The sequence below is a fragment of the Ixodes scapularis genome, unplaced genomic scaffold (assembly GCF_016920785.2).
Source record: "Ixodes scapularis isolate PalLabHiFi unplaced genomic scaffold, ASM1692078v2 PGA_scaffold8__174_contigs__length_109621045, whole genome shotgun sequence".
NCBI classification, from domain to species: Eukaryota; Metazoa; Arthropoda; class Arachnida; order Ixodida; family Ixodidae; genus Ixodes; species Ixodes scapularis.
In genome coordinates, this window is record NW_024609883.1 from 107,841,033 (window position 1) to 107,859,156 (window position 18,124).

Sequence of the window (18,124 nt, forward strand, 5' to 3'; positions counted from 1 at the left end):
CTATGCTTCCGGAGCGAGTTGATAATGTTGAAAACTTTAAAGGAGGCTTTAAAGATGTTTTGGCGTCGCGTTAATGTGAGACAGACAATGGGTAAGCAAGAAACTCAAACGCCTTCAGTTTCAGGTTCGAAATTGAAGAGAAGCGATTAATATAGCATGGTAAGCAAGTCAGCACGTGAGTTTATCAAGATTGTGTACGTACTTGGATATACTACAGCAACGTCACGTCCACCCGAAACAAAGCAGAGCGACTGGAACGCACCTCAAGGAAGCACCGACGATGAACAAGTTTGCCCCGGAAGCGTGCTCCGCCGCATATAAATAACTTGTGCGGGGAAGCACGCTCTTGCTCGCAGGGGCAACGACGTAATCGAATTTGAGAGGTTTCGAACGGAGCATCAAAGATGTTCATCAAGCTTAGTCATATATTTTCTCAAAATAAAAAGGCGCGTACCTGAATTGGCTGCCTACGTTTACTTTTTAAAGGGACCACAAAATAATTTTCGGTTGGGATAAATTGGGATTTTACAAAGCGCATATCGTTTAGTGCGCAAAAATAAAACCAGTACACAGGAGTAGAAAGCCTAAAGCCTGCTTTTAAGTACGAAAATTAAAAAAAAAGAGATTCGGAATATTTTGTGCCTACTTTCCATCCAAAGTTCTCTTCCTTTTCACTGCGATGCATCCGCGGCGCCAAAAAGCACGTTAGTCAAACCCAGCTCACGCATGTACACCAGAACTGCGTATCTCGGCCCTATGCACTCGACAACTGATCAATCCGTCGACGAATATTCGGCTTCGCACTTCTGGCCAATAAGTGCCGTGACTACGCTTATTTCAACTTGAGAATGACGAGTTCCATGGTGTACTTAAAAAGCACGGTGGAAGCTTGGGGTCATCGCCTCCGGTGCACAAGCACGTCATGACCACGAGATTTCTTATTTCGCTTTTGAGTTCAGGATTAAAGCTAAAAAGGAAGAAGTCTAAAACTAATTTCATTGTCTCTTTAAACCGGCCATTTCGGGAAATGTATTGGGCGTAAAAGATACTAGGACAGGGTGAGTCTGAAATATTGTCGGGAGATCCGCGCCCTGTACATTTTAAACCAAAAAGAAACGATGATTGACTGCTGAATATGAAAGTGTAGCCCCAAAAAGTATGTAACCAAGTAACTAAGAACTAGCTTCTACAGTCAATTTGTATGCCGGTTTAGCTTGTTCTGGGGGGGGGGGGACTCAGTCAACATCTCTTGGTCTTCCAGCTATTTTTTGTTGTAGAACTCATCTGATTTGTTGAAATTGCTTAGACCAACATTGTATATAAGCTAAGATAAAGCCCTGAGACCGGTGAAAAGTCGAAGGACAACACACAACACACTTTGTGTGTTGAGTTGTCCTTTATGGTTTCACACGTTTCGGGTTTTGTCTTAAATTATGTTAAATTTTCACCAGCTCGTTTGCGCCCTAACGGTTTGTTTGTAAATTTCTACAGATATTACCAATGATAAAGCCCATAACCTCACAGAAGACGCTGAGAACGCATGTATCGACCTCAAGCGTAAACAGTATGTGATGCATCTAGTGTGTACGTTGGAAAAGAGACACCGGTAAATGAAACATAAATTCCAACGTCTCCAGTCTTCACGCGGGATGGTGCTGCGCCTAACAAATTCACCTGGGTCGTATATCAGTAAGAGACCGCAAATGGATGACCAAGTCTACAAAATTGTAAAGGGCAGAAAAAGGCACTTTCAGCTAAAATAGCGCTTGTTACTTTTAGAAAAAACTAAAAAAAGATTTGCGATTTCTATTCACCGTGCACCGAAATGTCCGTACACCGAAATATGAACAAACCGAAAAGTCTGCAACGAAACGCCCTACACCGAAAAGTCCTCGACCCATCCAGAGAACCCGGCGGTTGAAAAAACTGACTTCTTTCGGTTAAAATCAAATTTGAGAAAAATAAATTCAGCAAACTAGTTTTTTTTTTCGGTTGAAACAGAAAACGGCAAACCTTAGTTATACCGTGAGTTTTTACAATTTTAAATATTAAGAACCTTCGCCTTCAAGAGTGGAACTCGATAGTTGAACATATCAACCCCCGCTCGTTCCAAAGCCATTTGAGCGTGCCTGCATAAACTACATAAAACAAACAAATCTTATTGCCTGCTGATTAGACAATGATAAGTTCTGAAACTCTGACATTTAGACAGAACCACTAGTGGTACGCGCGTAAAGCAAAGCAGGCGCTCAAAAATGTCTAAAACTAACTGATTTAGTGGTTTCGGATGGTGCCAATTCATTTTATTTTTATAAATATCCATTTTGCATAAATTGAAAGCTTGATTTTGAAAATTTTGCTTGACCTGAAATTAAAAGTGCAACGACGAATATACATTCCTTTTTGTTTCTTTTTCTTTTGAGAATTAGTAAAAGAAAAAAAATTATAAACCAGAATAACATAAGTAGCTGATCAGGTCCGCGTGTTTAAACGAAACACAAACAACCGAATTCACATACACAAGTAGCGTTCCACGCGAACGAAAATATGTATATTCGGAATCCACCTCATGCACCCACATACACAACCCAGGAGGCAGCGTGCAATCCAAAGGACAAGTTATCTCACAGAAACATCGCCGAAGAGACCAAGCGACTAGCAGGAAATAAACAACACAAAAAGGACAGAAAACGGGCCAGGAAGTGCTTATACGTAGACCGAGACGCGTCCGGTCGTTGTTGCCGTGGCAACGCCCCCGCCGTCCAAGTCACTAAGCTGCGGGACGAACCGGCAAGAAAAGACCGAACCCGACACGGACACCGGAACGCGAGATGGGGAAGCCCCGATGGCCGCTTTATTCATTTCCGTAGGTTTTATAACTTTTTAGACATTTGTTAAGGGCGGCAACAAAACTAAAACGGGAAACGAGAAACCTTACAAGGCACCGTGAAGTTCCGATATCGGCGCACGGGGTACGTGCGAACATTGAGAAGATGAAAGAGCAAACAGGCGATGGTCAAAGTTAGACGCGCGGAGAAAGAGAGGGGGGGAGAACTAATATAATAGCTAGCACTTCAAAGAAAGCCCGAAGTTCAACGAAACAAGAAAAACCCGGACTTTATTGACTTCGGTGTGGGGAACGAGAAGATTACACGGTTCTTTTTAGCGAGGAATCTCGTACGCTGTAAGGCGACGCGGGCGACTTTTGGGGAGGGAGAGCGTTTCTCGGACATCGGAGAAGAGCTCCGCGTCTCACCGCAAAACAATATACCGCGCCAGCAAAAAACACGAAACAAGAAACACGTAAAAGACTAAACAAAAGAAAGAATGAAAGAAGAGAAGAAAAAAGTTTTCAGTGAGAAAGTGCCAACTTCCTGGCAACGAGGAACAAAAATACTCGTCGAGCAAGCGGCAGATTCACGAGGAAATTGAAGTCATAAGCACAGATCGGCCGCGCCATTGTACATGCGCTGACGTGATTTTGTGCGACATGCTGGTTGCTTAGCTATCGAGATCGTTCCCTTCAAGTGGCTAAATCTACGCCACAGTGGTAGCTCGGAGCCATAGAGTTATTATAATGTACGCTAGAGGCTCAAGTGGCGCTAGTGTGCTGACGCAAATTGAAGCAGACAGCAACCAGTCCAAAATTGACTTCCGGTAATGCATTTCTATGGGAAAAAGCGAGTGCATTTACTCCCTGCGCTCGATCAGAAAAGCAAATATCCCAAATAATTCGTGCGTACAAGGTAGCTTGAAAAAGTTCTCAGTCAGGCCGACGCAATAATTGGTCAGTTACGGCGTTTTTATTTCAAATTCATCGCACTAAAAACGGTGCTAAAACGGCTTCGTACGTGTATTTATGTGCACTGTCGGACACTTTTAGCGCGAACACGACGTCGGCGCTTTTCAGCATGAGGGATATACGTGCCAAACGAACGAAGGACGTCTGGAAATTAAGTACTGCAAGAAATACGCAGCAACACTGGATCAGCCACTACCCGTGCATGTATGATCAAAATAAATTGAAGACCATGTAATATATTCCGATTTTAAATAAGTAAGTATACCGCTTTATTCTTTCTGCTCTGTGCGAAGATGCTTGTTTTAAGTTCAAAATATCACCCGCACGCTCGAAATTTTTGAGAACAAGTGCCCGATAAAAGCTGTCGTGTAGAGAAAACAATACGAAGAGACACCTTTCACAGCCCACGTACTTTATTCTTTGCGTTTTGAATGTTTTATCCGCTCATGCACGACGGGGTCATTTTTATATAGTGACAGGACTGGCATATTATCAATATATAAGCGTCACCGGAATGCTGGCGAGCCTTGAACACACTCTATATTCCTTTCCATTGTAATTTTGCTTTGAAGCGTCGCTTGTTTTTACATACGTCCTGCGGAATACACGTTTGGGATTGAAATCTAGCGAAGTTAAACATCGTTCACTGATGAAGAAAAATGCGCTAACTAAAGCAATTACACTTTTACAATGTTAAGTAAGGTACATACTATTCGGTACGACCCAAATAACCAACGTGCTCCGTGTTATTTTCCGGCGAAAAGACAAAATGCACGCGCGTTTTCCCATATGAATGCACAGGAGCACCGCAAAAGGAGACTGGTTGCTGTCTGCTTCAATTTGCGTCACGGAAGTCGCATAGACACTAGCGCCAGTTGAACCTCTAGCGTACATTATTATAACTCTATGCTCGGAGCAACCAATAATTGAAAATAACCACCACTACTACAGAACAATATCAATAGGCCTGTTCGATTCGCCTGAACTGGCTGAACTAGTTCAGCAGTGCAGGAACGGGTGCATTGGAATCAACCGGAAGTTGCACGGCCGCTGCACTGGCGCGTTCGATTCATTCCAGTTCTGAACGAGTTCAGACCCAGTTCCTAGAAATCTTGCACCGGCTCCGGAGTCAGTTCAGCGTCCGTGCAGAAGCAGACGACAAGAGCAGACGGCGATAGCAGACGACACTCCTGGTCCGTCTCTGCTCGCGGTGCCATTTTTCGCAGCTCTTGCTCAATAACGCCGATACGGAGGTTGCATTTCCTCTCATTCATGATAATAACGTACCCGCGGTGGACGCGGAATTGAGATCATAACTGAGGGTAGGAATTTGCTTGATTACAATTTTCTGAAGGCGTTTTAGACACCTGCTTGCGTAGGTTTGACTCCCTGTTGTAAGTGTGGAAATATTGGCTCACTAAATTGTTTCGTTTTGATGCTATGTGGGGACCCACAGTGTTAAAATTCTTCCTTACAGACACGGGAAAGGTAGTGCCCTCTTGATAGGCCCCGCCTTCAGTTGCTCTTGGATGCATACTGACGACTCCGATACATTGTAGAGGTCTGGGATTTAGTACATTGGCCCTCGCATGCCCTGGGGCTGAGCATAATACTGCATGCTTTGTCCGCTGGTATCTGTGGACGCCCACTAAAGGACCTGGGGAAAACACCCAGAATCGGCATTGGCTTGGTAGTTCCACGCAGGTCTTTCTTGAGAATCTGAATACACGCTTCAGCTTGACGCCAAAGTTACGGTCGATAACTATCTTGGCCAAAACGCTCTTGTCAGGCCTTCGTCTTCGAGGTGACCGCTACCGACCGCGCGCTGCCGCCAGCGACTTCTGACGCAAAACCATCCTGATGCCGCGAACTTATCGTCGAAATTCGAAACTCGAAAGACTTTGAATGAATCTACTATTGCTCAATGAATGTGAAGGACACGAACGCTTACGGAAACGACAGGAAGCGAACGGCCGTTAAAAACGCAGACAGAAACACATTTCGTGCAGAAAACGTTTTTAATCCACTCGAATAAAAAAAATATCCACAGAAGAGATTCCGTTATTATACTTTAAAACTAAGGAAAGGCAGCAAAGTGTAAAGTTGAGCCAGTTGGTGCATGGTTCTTTAAATAATTAAAAGCGCCGAAAAAGACAAAGACAAGGAAGTGGAACGACACGAGGCGCCTTGTATCGTTCCACTCTTTGTCCTTGTCTTTTTCGGCGCTTTTAATTATTTAAGAAAACGCGAATGGTCTCATCAAACCGTGACTAGTTAAATGTAGCATACAACGTGGCGTGGAGAAACAAGAGCGAAGAGAGACAGACGACACCCTGCGCTTCCGCTCGGAAAGCCGATTACAGCGCCAGTCCTAGCGCAGCGGGTACGACCGGTTCTGCGCCGCCGCTGCACGACTCCTGCACCCGTCTGAACTCGGACAGAACTGGTTCAGAACTTCCTGGCCGAATCGAACAGATCTAATGATCCATGTTGTGCTTGTGAGCGAACAGTTATGATGGGCCGGGTCATGAGCTCGCACAGCTAAATGAGACTAATATATTTGCAACACTAGGATCTTAAAATGGGTGTAGCACGATTGCCCCGCTGCAAAAGCCCCGTGTCATTAGTCTCAGGTTTGAAAAATCCGGCGTTCAGTTACCCCGTCGCGTATTCCCCGTGTCCAAAAAAGCCGCGTCCTCACTGTCCCTGTCCCACCGTCTTCGCGCTTCAATCAGCATTGTGCCCTATCTTAGCCTAATCTGGTGAGGCTCCACAAAGGCTCTTTAAAGTGAAAGAAACAACAAAATACATCAGTTGTGCGCGACGTCATTGGCGGCCATGTTAGTATTTTATGTCCCGCGAGCGTTCGGTACGCCGCGTTAGTTACATTCCGCAGAAGTTGTAGTTCGGAGAAACCAGTAAGTAGATAGAACCCTCCATACTAAGCAATGGCGAAACTTGTAAGCTATGTATAAAGAGCACTTGAACCGCCGAAAAACATGGAACGTACAGGTGGCCAATTGCATAAATCTGCATCACCGGCAATGCACTCCGCTGTCATTGAGAGATCTCTACAGGCTCATTAATACCCCTGTTACACGGGCACACTTAACTGCAGTTACGTTTAACCATAATTAGCGCACAATACTTGCCGACAACATTCTGCGGCGATGCAGTGAAGCTATGGACGAACGTGCGCTTGAGCATCTTGAGCACCCATCAAAGCAGTGCACGCGCTCTCTTCACTTCTTTTGAAATAGCTGTCCGAGGGTATAGTGCGGCATCTGTGCTGCCACGTAACCGCAGTTAAAGCTGAGTTAACCGCGGTTAAGTGTGCCCGTGTAACAGGGGTATTAGACTTTATCTATCAAGGAGCACACAGATATTTTTTTAGAACGACGCAAAGGAAATGGAACAGGTGTTTGGTGCTATGATAAGTACTTCGCCACAAGCTGCAGGTTAACAGTTCTAACAGAACCGACTTCGTGGGATCTGTAAATCAGCGCCTGCTTCAGAGACAACGAGAGCTTTGGTTCAATGGTAATTGGTAAAAGTCGTCACTTCAAATGTTTTGTCCCGCGACTTTACTTCATCTCATCCTACGATGCACTAAAGGCCAAAACCACGGGCCGCCAGGTCCAATCACGTTTCACGCTAAACTATGATACGCTTAGCATTGATTATGTTTGGACGAATAATGCTACGAATCCAAAATCGCTGCGTCATTTTTATAGCTTTGACACTGCACAGAGACAGTACGTCGTGGCTTTCTTTGCAGTCATTGCTCGATCCGAACCACTGCCCGCCCATTCCTATCAGTAATCCGAGACGCGGGCACCAATACGTGCATCGAAGAGAAATACCACGCAATGTATAAGTGGCCCGTGATTGGATCTGGCGGTTCCAGCTGCTGCCTTTAGTCCATCGTACGCTCTGAGAAATACCTGCGCGTCTACTTACCCGCAGAACACTCAAAAGAGCCAATCTCTGCGATCTACGAAATGAGGCCAGCGAATGATGAGGCGGAACATCCGTTTAGACCTCAGCATGAAGTCTGCGCTGTGGTATTATGCAATGCAAGCATGACGCTTTGCATCGCGTAATGCCACAGCACAGACTTCATTTTCCAAGGAGTCCAAGGACAGGAGCAGCCTATAGAGTCTTCGCTTCAACTCGTCGAATGCCTGCTGCTGCTCCTCGTCCCATTCGAACTTCTCGGCGTCCTTCGTGAGGTTTGTGAGCGGTGCGGAAATTTTAGCGAAATCCCGAACGAAGCGTCGATAGTAGGCGCAAAGTTCAAGGAATCTTCACACGGCCTTCTCGGCTGTCGGCGCTGGAAATGCCGCGACGGCGCGAGTCTTCTCGGAGTCTGGACGGACGCGTTCGTCACTAACCACGTGACCTAGGAATTTCAGTTCGTCATAGGCGAACCGGCACTTTGACGGTTTGGGGGTGAGTCCGGCGGTCTTTATGGCTTGGAGAACAACTCGGAGTCGTCGCAAGTGCTCGCCGAAGTCACTTGAAAACACTACGACATCGTCAAGGTAGACGAGACAGCTCTGCCACTTCAGTCCTGCCAGTACAGTGTCCATGACACGCTGGAAAGTTGCTGGCGCCGTGCATAGCCCGAAGGACATCCTTGCAGACGGTCCACGAGATCAAGGAAGTCTCGCGATTCTCGAACTAGTGCCTGGCCGTTCCTTCGAGCGCGAAGTAAAGACTCTGCAGGCGCTGTTCGTCCGTCCATCGGTTGTGCTGGGCCACCCGCTCGTACTGCTGTAGCCAGTCCTGGACGTCTTCATAAGGCTCACCATGGAAGGACGCGGGCGTACGTGCAGCGACGGGTAGGACAACGACGGTAGGGTGGTCATAGTTGGGATATTCTTCTTCCGGTTCTCGGGTGAAAGACTAAATTCGGGGGGCTGATCTCGAGTACAACGGCTTGCTCGGGCTTCGGCGTCTTGGGCGAAGGGTAGCCTTCCGGGGCTGAGCACCTCATTTTTCCGGGATGTCTTCGGAGGGATACACTTTACGGGCATAGAATGCATTACCCGCACCTCCACCAAAATGTCACGAATGAAGAGTTAATTAATCAAAGAATAACCGAGGCAACTAAACGTTTAATGGGCCGAACTTGTGCCCAAAGCAAAAAGGAAGATGATAACAACAAAGCGTCGCGGGCGTCGAAGTCGGCGAGACAGCAGGATCGACCGCTGAGGCGAAACTGACTGCTGCTTGACACGGGAGCACCTTTTGCAGCCGCGTTGGTCTATCGAAGATTTGGCCTAGAACGTCCGGCGCGTACAACCTTCGAAACTCGATCATACAAGAAAGTTCTCGAATTACCGAGAACGCCAAGTAAAAAGAATAAATAGAAGAACATTCCCCTGCCTGGAATCGAACCCTGACCTTCCGCGCGACAGCCAAGCACGGTAACCACGTACGCGCTCCCTCAGCGACACGTGTGGCAATATGACGTTATGGTGTCCAGTCGTTGCGTCATGTGAGATCTTGACGTCACGCGTAGTGTCAGGTGACTCTATGACGTCACGCGATGTGGTGACGTGACTTTACGATGTCAAGTTGTGGTGTCACCTGCTATCATGACGTCACGTGCCTATGGGTAGGGAGGACAGATGGACACACGGGCGGACAAAATGTCTGAGAGTATGGGCTTTCGTTATAGAACATTTCATGCTTTAATGAATATCCTTGCTGATCCAACGAGGACTCAATTCGATGTTTTAGTCTGTACTCAATAAGCTTTGAGTAACAGCTAGAAAGCGTCGAGACTTCGGCTCTTCCTCGAAGGAACAGGAGATTTAAACACACAGTTAAATTCTCGACTCTCCGTGTAAACAAACACTGCCCAGTGTAAAGCGCATGCCTTGCCGAGAGCGTGGACGAATTCGGGTGGTAGAAAATTGGATTGGCGAGCGCACCGAAAAGCGGACCGTCTACAACGGCGGAAAAACAGCAGTCGGAAACGCAGACTTGTTACCGGAGAAGGAGGGATGCGACAAACTGATTCTCGAACATAAACTTTCTTTTTTGTTTTGTCGCGGGAACGCTAGAATGGTTTTAGCAAACAAATTGTCGGCCCCAGTTCTAAACATCCCAGAACGCGTCCAGTGTTCTTTACACAAACGGCAGGTTTGCAACGTCCAAATAACCTATTTTTTTTTTCCGAGCACGTGCTCAGTCATGTCTGAGCTTCAGTTTTTGTTCATGCTTGTTTTGTTCGATTAACTTCATCACTATGGTCAATGACAGGTATAGTGACATTGCAATCGCAACAGCGTTCTAGGTACCGGCCCATATACTGAGTTCGTCATAATTTGTCGCGAAAGCTCGGTATATCAGTTAGAGAAGAAAAGACACGGTCATGACGCATTGATAACAATCATAAGCCTATTATTTTTTTATATTTATAATCTTCTTAGGCAAAGAATTAACGTTCTTCTTACACGTAAAAAGAATTACAAAAAAAAAAAGAAACAAAACCTTATTTAATGTTTAACGCGACATTTTTTTTTTTTTTTTTTTTTACCGATTGGATGCAAACACGTAATATGACAATTCTTGAGAATGGCATATTCGACGTCTACCATTTTATGTATACAGATGTATGCCCGATGACAGCAACGAAAAAAGAAACGAAACTATACAAAAATGAAAACATTCATTTTGGGTTTCATACGCCATGGAAGGTAAAAATAGCGGAAAAAAACGAACAAAAAATACGCCCTAGCGGATTTGTCGCCGCACAAAATCATCGATTATGCGTTTCTGAAGCTAATAAAACAAATGGCGAATAAACAGAAAAAAAAAAAGAGACTTGTTAACCCACAGTAGACGGATATAAGCGTGTAGAAACTCACCTGCTTGCTGCTCAAGCAGCGTGTGATGCACATTCTAAACGAAAGAAATTGCACTACGGAGGCAAACTCAATTCTTTCCTCTTGCATCGAAGATCGTAAGCTTTGAGAAATTGGTAGCTTCTTACACCGGATCAATCGCGCGGATGTTTCATAATGTTCATGTGGAAAGTCGGTCGAAGAAAAAACTCATTTCCTACTAGAATGCTAGAGATTCAAAACGTGTTAAAAAGAGCTAAAGTTAAGGGTCATAATATTTGACGACCGCCCCTTGTCGCTAGAGAAGGTGCTAGTAGCTTGGCTTAAACCAGTTCTGTAAAAGAGGGCCCTGCCTACGTGATTTCTTCATGAAAACTAAAATAGAGGACAGTTATTGAGAGCACTGGATTCTCATTAGGAACGGCACAAAAGTAGAAACATCAATCTATAATAAATCTACATTATATACATTCTTAAACTGTGAAATTATGTATACTATACTCGTACACCTTGGTGCGTATATTATCGCTCTAAAATGAGCTTTTAATGTGAAAGGTGCTTGGGTCATATAATCTGCATAAGGACCCCCTTAGTGTACATTGTACAGTACACAATGTACGTTTGAGTGTAGGAATTATATGTGAATAGCATAAGAAATCATTGCACCCTCATGTAAATAGTGTAAAAAAAAATTGGGTTGTGTGTGTGTTTATACAGCCTAGAACTTGGTCTGCCTCCCAGGGGCGACGAGTCTCCCAGCTGTAGATGAACAATTTAGCCAGTGCGGTACAACCGCTAGCCTGGGGTCTTTAACGTGCACCACGCAGTAGTGATACACGACCGCACGCCGGTACGATGCTCATCCAGATCGAAACGGGCAGGGTACTTTTACAATTTCGGGTGTTTTGCAGGGTGTTCTGTGCAGTGCTTCGTTTATGGGACAACTGCGAACCCTCAAGTAAATGAACACTAATCACTCAAAGTCAAAGTAGAGTTCCCGTATCCAATCACGTGATCTGTTCGAGATCCGAACAGATCACGTGCAAACCGACGCGCAACTCTGGTTCCCGTAGGGAGCCTATAGAGGAACTCTGAGTCAAATGAGTAGCCGGCGCCGTTCTAGAGGCAGCCAATGTCTCATTCTAATTTATCTCTATAAGCTTTTAAAGAAAGGAAGAAAGTGTCCCTATTGTTCTCTCTGAAAGAAGACAATGACTTTGGAATGTTAAGTTTTCGAAGGGTGACGCGAATGGAGACCTTCCCGTAGAAAACCCGTTGGCCACTGGCAGCCGTAGAAAACCGAGAGCTGAGGGAACCGAGGGCAAGGACAATTATGATCAGCGATTTCCGTGGATATGGAGATGCAGAGAAACGTTCGGGACACGCCATTCTCCGCGTTTCTAAATTTGTTGAAGGTAACGAAAGCTGCCTTTCTTTAATTTTGTCGTTTCTGAACAATTCCAAATTATATATATATATATGCCCATAAAACAATTAGCAGGATTGCGAGAAACCTTTTTTTTTTTTTTTTAGAGAGCACAACGTTTCGTTATGGAATAAGGGCATAACACGAAGTCACCCTTGCTTATTACACTCAGAAATAAATGTCACGTCGCGAAGCTAAGCCCGACTAAGCCAATGCTGTCCCATTGTGTTCTGCCACATGTCGAAAGAATTGAAAGGAGTGGTGTGAAAAAACGTTAAAAAAATAACAAGAAAAACCGAGTTGATGCAGTCGTTCTTCTTCTTCCGCCGACGCCTACTCAAATCTTTAATCCGGGCTGGATCTCAGGTTTGAAATAGAAGGCAAAAAGAACACTCCAAGCTTTGTTCCCGAGTTTAAGTTTGGAGCCGATCAGATCCTAGACATATTAAATATACATTGAATGACACCGCCGACAATATAAGCAGGCTAGGTTAAACAAGACAACAAAGGCGTAGCAATTCTTTATTTAGTACCGTTTCTTTGTTTTCCTGTTGTTTTTTGTTTCTTGTGGAGGTATATCTACGTATTTATACTAAAGGGGATTAAAGAGTCCACTTTGTTTATAAAAATATTGGTGAGAGAAGGAGTGTCAAAGGCTCCCGCGTGTACAAGTAAGTTATATCTTGTGGATATCGTACAATCTTTTTTTTACACAAAACAATGCAATGCCAAACAGTATTTACTAAAATACTAACCCCATTCCCAACTCTTCCAGGACTGTTTATGCTGCTGTAAAACCGAGTGTTAGCTGTAGTCTTTCGTTCACATTAAGACGATGACGAAAAAAGGACAAAACATGACAAACAGACGACACAGCCTGTGTCGTCTCTTTGTTTTCCATGTCCCTCTTTATGGCAATTTAGACGCCAACAGACCCAACCTTTCACAGCCGATGTATGTTTGTGATCGGGAAATATCGTCGCGTACTTCATTTTCCAAATTACGCTAGAAAATAGGGCACGATATCTCAAGGTAGGCTAAACTCAACATGTACGAGCATCCACAAATCAACTTTTTATTGCAAAGTGGAGGTATTGAAATTATGGTGCCTGGAACGCGTCACGAATAATGTGTTTATACCGCGTCCCAACGGGTGGTCCCTTGATTGCCGCGGCATGGCAGCATAGAAGAGTTCTGCTGTGGCTAGGTGGCGTAAGGTATACCGCCCGATCCAAAGGGCTCAGCCGGATTCATCCATCCATCCATTCATCCAGCTGTCGCCGGTCGCAATCCCGGCTCTGTCCCAGCAGCGGTGGTGGATGTGGCCGTTCCGGTCGCTCTCTATATACCCGGTGTCTCAAGAAGCGGCCAGGCTCTTTAAATCGACCGGAAAATTCGGTTTCTTAACCGATCGCGCTACGATTTTCTGCAGCGTTGCTCACAGGTGGAGCATTTTTGTTTGTAAAATTTGCAAAGAGCGAACTTACCTGAGGAAAAAGTAAAGAAAGAAAAAAGGCATAACTCCTATGGAAACGCGGCGAAGCCACCGGTCTTCAAACAATACGGCGCCGTTTCGCACGGGAGACAAAAGATGGCGCAAGCACTCGTGACGCCAACCGCCACCAACGAACGAACAAATCAGTGACTCGGCATTTTTCACCCGGGGGATCAGCGAGGAAAAGGTCTATAGCGCCGACTGCAGGCGGACTCCGAGTGAAACGGAGTATAGACTCGACAAGCTGAAGGTTGGAGCCGAAAGTTAACGGAGCGCGCCAATTTGACTTTGGCGACAGAAGCGCTGCTCTATCGTCGCGAGAGTTGGCGTGCTTCGTAAAACTTGGCTTGAGCTTTGTGCCTGGAGAAGGATGGCAACGCGCAGAGGGCTGTTATTTGGAGAGCAAGTCGTCTGCTTCTTTCGCGGGAGTTGTTGTGACGTCAGAAAGACAGCGAGCTTTGATTGGCTCCGATTGAAGGATGGTGGGTAGACCTCAAAGAAAACTACCTCGAGGTCTACCAATCAGAAGTCGTCGTTCTAACGTCACCACAACCCCTGCAAAGGAGCAGATGAACTTTCGCTCCATATTGAGTTGGCCAATGGGGAGTGAACCACCGCGCGTCGCAAAGACGCATTCGGTCGTTAATCCTGTGCGGATCGCAAGTTCGTCTTCTTCTTAAGAAAGGGGTTGCGGTGGCGTCAGAACGCCGACTTCTGATCGGCTCTGATTGAAAGATAATGGGTAGATGTCAAAGCAAGCTAGCAAGATCAATCATCGCCAATCAGAGCTCGGTGTTCTGACGTCAACACAACTCCTGCAAGACACCGGAACATTACATTCAATCTTTGCTTGGTTTCTGTGGGTCGCCCTCGCTATATTATAACGCCGCGGCCGCCCTCTTAATACATCATAAAAAGTCTAGTCCGCGGTCTGGGCCGTGTATCTTTCTTGTCTGACGGCCTTGTCACATTGGTAGTAAAAAAAAAAAAAAAAACCGGTCGGCCAAAATGTTTGAAGCATGCATATACACGAGGGAAATATGCTCCGGGCATTTCTGCCGATAAATCTTTTAACGTGTCAGCAAGGAACAGCGTGTATTTTGCGTAATTTATGATCTAATGTTACGTGAAGCACCTTATAAAACGGCTCGAAGACGCGCCGACTCGTGGTACGGATTTAAACTTGGCTATAGTAAGTCTCAGCAGAATGTGGATTGTCGAAAGGGCTTTTGGTACGCATTTTCAGTTCATAAGAGCTTGCGCAGCCAAAGCGTATTCCAAAAGACTCGGAGGTCAAGTTTGCAGGCTTCGCTGGGATCCACCTCTATGCGGGGAATATACTGAACAAAGACAACGCTGCCCTCTTTCCTGGGGGAATCGCGCAGGCGGAACGGAACATACACGGTCTCGAAACGTCGCTCCACCACCACTGCGGCAGGCTACACTTGCTCTCCGACCCTTCTAAATTGAGATAAATGGTGTCGTCGGGAGCTCACGAAACTTCATAGCCCGCACGACTCCGAGTCTGATACTGCTACGATGAAAAATTGCGGTTTCGTCTCTCCGAGCACCTGCGGTGTCGGCGAAATCATGATCAGACAAAACCCTGTCTTCCTAAGATATATTTTGTTTCCCCGCTATACTCGAACCACAAATAATTTCCAGACATTCTTGACAGCCAAAAACCTGCACTCTTAGCCTACATAAAGCTGCAACTACGGCGTCTGGAACGCCTCTCCTACTGGTATGTTTAGCGTCCTATCCCCACCCATACACGAAAAGTGTTCCAGAAAGAGAGACAAATGACGTCACAGAAGCTGGCCTGTAATGTTCTCGGATGTCACGATCCTGGCGGATGGTGATAGACGACTCATAAAAACGTACGAGCGTATCCGAGTGTCGTTTTTGTGGCGTAGTTCCAATGGAACTCGGCTACCACTCCGCCAACGCAGTGGTAACATCGAAACTTGTTTATATCAGTGCAGATACATATCTAGAAACAAATTGCTTGTCGATGTATTTACTGGAATTCTTCGCGCTTTATGTGCGAATATGCACGGTTTTCAAAGTCGTAAGTGCCTACAGGTCATACTTTGATATTATATACGTTTTTGTTTTCCGATTTTTTAAGTGATCGCGTTTATTAATGTCTACGTACTTTAGTGTATCTAGAACTGGGAAATCAGAAAGGAAAATTAGATAACTGTTTTTGAAAGGAAACTTCCGCGCCGGCAACCGAACTATTTTGAGAAGTTAAGTAATTGGTGCATTATTTAATAAGAACGCCCAAAAATCAACCACAAAGTAAGAAGTCGTAAAATAAGAAGCCATATCCTCTGGTTCTTAAAATTTCGAAGACTATTGTAAAAAGAAATATATATATATATATATATCAACTACTTTTGTTTTACGTGTCAGCTTCAGCTTTACAAAATTGGGATCACCGAGTCTATTTTAGAATCAAAACAAAGCAACCAGTGCAATATCTGCGACGGTAACATCTAAAATTACAAATATGTAAAAAAAAGAAAAAAAAAAAACAGGCTGAAAAAAGACACGTGCCTTACCGGAGTATTAAAAAAAAAATCGGGACTTCCTTATTGAGAATTTCAATATACCTTCGGGGCATCTTTTGCAACGAAGTCATCACGACCGAGTATAGTTGCATTTCGTATTGCAAAACTGATCATCGATGCCGTTGGTTCCGGTTACTTGGCGAAACGAATGCCGCAGAAATTTACGACATCTTCCACAGTTTATTAAAAAAAAAATGCGAGCGGGGACGGCGAATTAACAAAAAAAGGCATGGGCTATGAAACCCCGAAGAAATTATTTCTGACTTGATATTGGATGGTATTTTAAGCTCTTCTATGTTGACTCCGACACATGTAGCAATGTATACACAGCGGCTGCAAAACTAGGTTCCTCAGGTTTTGAGGACAAGCGGATGATTAGAACCAAAATAAACATTTTTCATAATGCTTCTTTTTCGCGTTGGGAGGCAGAAATTTGATCTATTTCACTCGTCTTTTTCTGTGCGCACACAAGCAGGAGAAACGAGAGCAGTTGTCGCTAAAGCCCCTCAATGTGTTTGCGTATGTCTTGCAAGTAGCGTGCAATGGCGCCAGTGCACGATGACGCGTGTCTCGGGCGGCCTTTGAAAGCAAATGGCGGCGCAGCACTGAAATGAGCGGCCTTTGAAAGCAAATGGCGGCGGTATGGCGGCAGAGCACCAGCTCGTGGCGCGTGTCTTGCGCGCTTCCTCAACCATGGCTGGCGGTACTCGAACGTGGAAATTAAAATAAAGAAAAAGAAAGACCCAATTCTTTAGAAAAAAATTATATGTGTGAACAGGATCCCTGACGTAGCCAATCATACCGCGACGAACGAGACGGAGACGTTGTTCTGGAAAACAAGGGGGGATCTATAGTAAAACTGAATAGAGGCTTTAACCGTTCGTTTGTTTGTTCAGTATACACACTTTTTCCACAAAGGCGCAGCCATCTTGAATATGGTCACTTCTGGTATGCGGTGACACGCCGTTCTGATCTCTCTTCGCCGCTGGAGGGTGTTCACGAAGAATGCGTTATTGTCACACATTCTTGTTTTGCCTCACTTGTATTTTCTCGCATATTCCAGGTTGAAATTTCTTGTTTCGTCCCGCATACCAGATACGAAATTCACGTCAGTGAGAACGACAGGAAACAGAAAACGTCTATACGTGAAGCGAATTTGTTGGAATTTAAAGCAGGAAGATCAAGGAAGCGAGGACTCCGTATAATATGAGTCTTTCTTCGTTTCTTTTTCTTTTTATCGAGAAAATGCGAATTCCGTCTAGTTTTTTGCGCGTGAGTTGTCACGCTTTGTGATGCAGAGCCAAGTTGGATTTTGCATCGAGATATATTATTTCTCTTCCAGGCTCGCTTTCACCGAAATACAACCGCACCGCGAGCTTCCCAAACAAATGTTGGGTTGAGTTGTGGTTAGGTAGTATTCCATTATTTGTAATTTATGTTATTTAGCGTTGTTGTTGTGGTTCTGAAATGTGTAGCTGAGCTACCACTTTATATAGGGAACACATAGACTATCTAGTAATACCGTACAATAAAACGTTCAGCCTTTCTACCGTGGTGAAAAAGGAAGACCAGCGAAGCTGTACGCTCGTCCCGTATGTTTCTTCTTCGTCTGTTTTGCGCGCTATTTCCTACGATGAATTCCCACTAACTCGCCCAACTATCCATTCTCCTATGATTTCTGGAAAGGCGGCCGCCATATATGGGTGACGGCGGCAACCAGAGTGGTTGTCTGGTGTCCACCGTCGCTCATAGATGGCGGTAGCTGTCGAGAGTTTTGTGTAGTTTTGTGTCGACATTTGTTTGGTACCGGACACGAAACTGAGGAAACTAGCCCTAATCAACTCCGCTGTAAAAAAAAAAGTAGAAAACATAACACATTTAATAGCGTTGCTGATCACATCTGGTGCCTCGCCCACACCGCCAAGGAACCTCGCTGTGTGCGGCTCGAAAGAACGCAGCTTCATCCAG